The sequence below is a fragment of the Gossypium hirsutum genome, chromosome D13 (genome assembly GCF_007990345.1).
Source record: "Gossypium hirsutum isolate 1008001.06 chromosome D13, Gossypium_hirsutum_v2.1, whole genome shotgun sequence".
Lineage (NCBI taxonomy): Eukaryota > Viridiplantae > Streptophyta > Magnoliopsida > Malvales > Malvaceae > Gossypium > Gossypium hirsutum.
In genome coordinates this window covers 6,639,082-6,644,402 of record NC_053449.1, presented here as the reverse complement: position 1 = coordinate 6,644,402, position 5,321 = coordinate 6,639,082, and the positions used below count along the sequence as shown (strand labels likewise).

Here is a 5,321-nt window from a genome sequence, read left to right as displayed (position 1 = left end):
CTATGGACTGGATGGCTTTAAATTTGGGACTTTATATTGTTTTTATGGATTTTTTTTTAAACTGCAACTCTACAAAACACGATTTTTTTCTAAAAACTAAGGTTTTTCGTAAATAGAAACGATTTCCCTAAATTAATTGGTTACAAAAGCTTCATATAAGACACAAGTTTTAAAGCAAATCAACTATTTTTTTTCGAATTAAATAAAAGTTAACTTACTGTAACAGTTTTTAAACTTGACAATCTTGTCTTTAAATCCCTTTCCATGTAACATCGCCAGATTCTGCCATAACGTCTAGGCTGGGTTTGGGGTGTTACATATAAGCACTACACCAAAACAGGTTTTTAGCGGCGTTTTTTAGCGCCGCTAAAAGTATTTGCGGCGCTTGTCACAAAACGCCGCTATTGAATGCGTCAATAACTTTTGCGGCGATTTTAGAAATAAACGCCACTAAAAGTCATGACCTTTATCGGCGCTTTTCCACAAACGCCACTATAGACCACGAACGCTGCTAAAGATCATGACCTTTAGCGACGTTTTTCAAACAAATGCCGCTATAGACCATGACCTTTAGCGGCGCTTTTCCCACAAATGCCGCTAAAGACCATGACCTTTAGCGGCGCTTTTGTCACAAACGCCGCTAAAGAACATGAACTTTAGCGGCGCTTTTTATCACAAACGCCGCTATAGAACAAACCTTTAGCGACACTTCTCGTAAAAACGCCGCTAAAAACATATCATGCAAAAAAATTATTTTAATCAAATAATATTTATTTTTATGATAAATATTATATTATTTTTTATTTTTAAAATTTGAACTTTAAATATACTTTTAAGGATAAATAAAAAAATATTATTTAAATTAAATTTTCTATGAAAATGATAAAAGAAGGCAAATAAAGGAAGCTTAAATAAAAATAAAAATTAATAAAAGTGAGAAAACATAAATAATTAATAAAAATTAAAAATCGTAAACCTCGAAATTTAAGTAAAATCAACACCAATGCAATGCAAACCATTGTTGAGTCTAATACAAGTGAACAAACTAAGATCCTAAGAAGAGAATCCTATTTTACTAACAGCAGTAAAATATTCATACGTTGTCCAGTATTTATATCGAAAAATCACATCAGAAGAGGCAATCTCTTTGCACACCATTTCAATTCCTAGTAAAGCCTTCGAAAGTAGTTGATGAAAGCCGGCATATACATCCGATCAATCAGCTTTCAGTTTCAGAATTTCCTTGGCGGTCCTTAAACGAAAATAGGGCATAAGCATGTGTTCCTACATAAGCATGGAAAAATCCAACTCAGTTCAAAGACAAATAACTAGATATCGTGTTTCAAACGAATGAATGTGCATGTGAGAGTATCTCCAATATGTACTTTTGCCTTTTGTCATATATTTAGGCAGATAGACAATAGATTTTACATCCCAACAACTACTGCTCTGAGTACTAGAGTTTAATCATAGAAAAATCAAAATAAAACATAAACTACAAGGATAAAAATTGTTCCATGGACTTACCTGCTCAAAACAAAGACTTAAGCTTCTGCTATAGAAGTTGATATATAGAATACATAAACATGCCACAATCAAACTTGTACATAGAGAAAATTGTTTAGGGGGAACAATTCAAATTCTAACACAAAAGGCATATGACACCACTGTATTATCAAAACGTCTATACTTCTACTTGCAGACATAAAAGTATGCATAAATAAAAGATTCGAGAATTCAAGTGCCTCAATAAGGTATGTTTGAGGGGAAATTTTATAAACAAAAAAAAAGAAACTTGAACACGAATATCTCTATGCAGCTGCATTTTGTTCGGCAAATCTACAAGCATCTTCCGTTTCCTTTTGATCTTGCTCAAATCGCATTAAGATCTATGAAATATTTAACAAACATCATTATCATAAAGACATACATATCGATAGAAGAAAATAATCTTCAAACTGCTAAGAAAACTAGCAACTTCCAATTCATGATTCATGAAAACCAGAAACACGGGTTTTTTAGCAGGTTCTGGTAATGCATATTGACATTAAATTTCATGAAGAAGCCTAAGGTGCCAGGTAAAAGCAAGCAAAATGATTTGCATGATAGGAATTACATAGTTTTATAATTATCTTTAAAAACAAGTCGGCAATTGACTGTAAATTTTGGCAAATTGAATAACATATTCCAGTTTACCCTAGCACATAATTCGCGTTGATTGTCCTGCTTAACCATCTCCATCAATGTTGTCTCCAGTTCATCAAATCTAATACAAGTGAGGAATTCAATGTCACATTTGTCAAGGGTTATTTCAGCTGAAGAAAAACAATTCTAAAATAAATAACAGATAAGTTCCTCCTTAAAATGCAAAGATTAAATAGTCACTTATATCCAATTTATAAAACATTACGACATAGCAGAGGTAAAAAGCAACCTGTAACCAAGAAAATAAATTACATTTCCTCTACGGTCTATAGAGAACTGAAAATCGAAGAACCAAAAGTAATAGACATAATATAAATTATTAACCTGAGAACAGCTAATCTTTTCTCTTTTGTACCATGATTTTATTTTCAAAATATTAGCATAATAACGATGGTGATTTTTATTTTCATTAATGTTTTTTTACATTCAAAATTATATTTATTTGATTAAAATAGTACAAATTAAAACTCAAAAAAAATATTAACATATAAAATAAAAAAAGTTTAAAAGATGAATAATGTAGACAAACCTAACAATTTTATATGGATATAATGAATTCCTATTAATATATATAATGCATATAAAGAAATAAATCAACTTTATGATTTTCCAACCAAATTCCTTATTTTCAAACCAAACTAAGAAAATCATAAATGGGCATACACGTTAAACATTTCCTCCTCTTCCATTGTTTTATTTTTTATCACCTAGAGTCGGTTAAGGACAATAACCCAGATATGGAAAATAAAAATTAAGGACACAAATCTAGTTTAAAGCTTACGGTTAATGACCAACCCTTCAACGGAAGGCTACCAACTCCAAGGTTCAGAAGAAAAGTAAGCATGGAAGTGTAAGAATATATACAAGAATACCTCGATTTAATAAACTACAGAACCAAAGGTTATTATATATGGTGCCTTCATTTTAAAAGAGAAATGAACCAGACAAAATAGAAACAGCAACTTCATGCAATATTTTTTTAGAGTAGCTAGATTTAGCAAACGACAGTGCCAAACTAGAGAATCACCCAATTATCTTAAGTTACAGCGCACTAAGCATATTTTACAGTAGCCCACAAGCAAACACCCAATCTACTAGCTTTCCTTTTGAAATATTTGGGATCGTATTGGCCAAATTTAGAAGCATGTGAGTTGAATAAGGTAGGAAAGATAAGATGGACTGTGATGAAACCAAATATAAAAATTTTTGTAGAGGCTGAATGGAAATGACATAATGTTATAGTAAATCAATAAATCCATGACAAGATAATTAGAAGTTAGGTTATGGAAATGAAACTCATTATTATGTAGCAAGGTGAATGGTGCAAAGTGAATATAAAACCAGTAGTTACAAAGAGTACCTGTATTTCCTATTCCAGGTTTTGACTACATGATTCCCTGTCCATAAATTGAGGGATCCATGGGCATGGCTCTCTGTGGACCGCCCAAATTCACGTCACCTTTAATATCTTGCAAGGATATATATATTAGTTCAAGAAACAGAAAGAGATTGATTGCAAAATTTGCAGCAAATACAGAAAGAACTTTTTCCAACTAGCAAAAAAAAGTTAGTAGAATCAATGCCTGAATTTGTTGCAATGCTGCAGTTACACTTCCTTGATTTCCTTGAACCAACTGACTGCATCAAAAATGGTGATTGTATGTATGTGCCTAACATGAATATGACATATAGTGAATGAAAAATTATGTATGTGCCTAACATCTTGAGCAACAGTCATAGTTCCATCAACTACAATTGATCCATGACTAATATCTTGAGCAAAAATCACAGGAATCGAAGACACAAATAAGAACCAACCGAAGCACAGTTCCATTCTGTAAATCGATTATAAGGGCCTCACTCACTTCCACCGTACTATATTAACTCTTATGTTAACTACGAATTAACGATATAAGATAGTATCAAAAACTGAACATCTATGGTGGAATTCTATATGAAATGATTGAAATCAAAAGTATATTTTAAACAAAAAAAAGGCAAAAACTTTCAAGTTTCAGACAGCAAGTTGTCCTAAACCACACAGTTTATCGCCTGTCTTTCCAGGTTATTAATAACTTGTAAGAAATCATTCTTTAATACCTTGGTCAGGTGTTCTTTCTACCTATTTGATTGCAAATTCCCACTTAGAGAATTTATATTTACAATATCAATTTCAACAATCTTTAATCCTTGCAAAGATAATGAGGTGAATAATACATACATATACATATATCAGGTCTCAATGTATCATGCCTTAACACATAATCAAACATATATGCCTGAATAATGGAACAAGAAATAAAAGAAGTAGCAGATCCAGAAAAGCAATCTAAGTTTCAAATTTAAACCCAGAAAAGAACCCCAAAAGAAAAAAATTCCAAATAGAAATAAAAACCTAGAAAAGAAGCTAACTAACCTCCAAAAGAAAGAAGCTAGAAAACATCCATTGGGAAAAAACAAAGAAAATGCAGTGAAGTTATCTTTGGAAACAAACAGACCCACCAATAGTATAGAACAAGCTATAGTATTGGTTTAGCCAAAATAGAAAGCTCGGATCTGTTTAGGCTTAGGCTGGTGGTGTTGTTTCTTTTGTTCTAAAAGACAAGATAAACATGTTTGGTGGAATGGGTGGGGACTCGTATTTTTCGGTTAGCCATTGGAGAGTAGAAGAAGAAGGGGAAGTAGAGAAAACGATGAAGAAGGAGTTTAAAACATCGTCATCTGGTAGCGAGATGGAAAGCTGGGTTCCTTTGATAGGGCCAGGTGAAGAGGAAAGAGAGAAAGGGAGAGGGTAAAGGGTAAAGGGTAATAGGAGAAAGGACTTGGTGAATGGAAAGGGAACGGGTATCAAAAGAAGTTCAAAACATTGTCAGCCATGGGAATTTTTATAAAAACGCCGCTACTGCTTACTTTTTGCGGCTTTTAACATAAAAACGTCACAAAAAATTATTTTATTTTGAAAAAAACGACGTTGCTTTGCTCTACTAAAAATCTTTTATTTTGCTAACTAAAATATAACTATTTTGCTACATGTTCAATGTGGAATGATTTTAGTTTTTGTATTTCATTTTTATTTATTATAAATCGGTCCTATCCAAAATAGATACTTACCTATC

General features: G+C 32.1%; 1 long non-coding RNA gene across 3 annotated transcripts; it reads right to left on the bottom strand.

Moving 5' to 3' along the window:
- Window positions 1-934: 934 nt before the first annotated feature.
- LOC107920587 (uncharacterized) lies at window positions 935-5,064 on the bottom strand. 3 transcript variants are annotated; one of them, XR_001690684.2, is made up of 4 exons: window positions 4,622-5,064; window positions 3,566-3,673; window positions 2,197-2,266; window positions 935-1,284 (listed from the first exon to the last, which is right to left on the bottom strand). It is a non-coding gene; the product is annotated as an uncharacterized lncRNA (long non-coding RNA). The 3 variants fall into 3 exon arrangements; XR_001690683.2 differs by having other exon boundaries at window positions 3,566-3,664; XR_005923590.1 differs by lacking the exon at window positions 4,622-5,064 and having other exon boundaries at window positions 3,566-3,782.
- Between the last annotated feature and the right edge of the window lie 257 nt (window positions 5,065-5,321).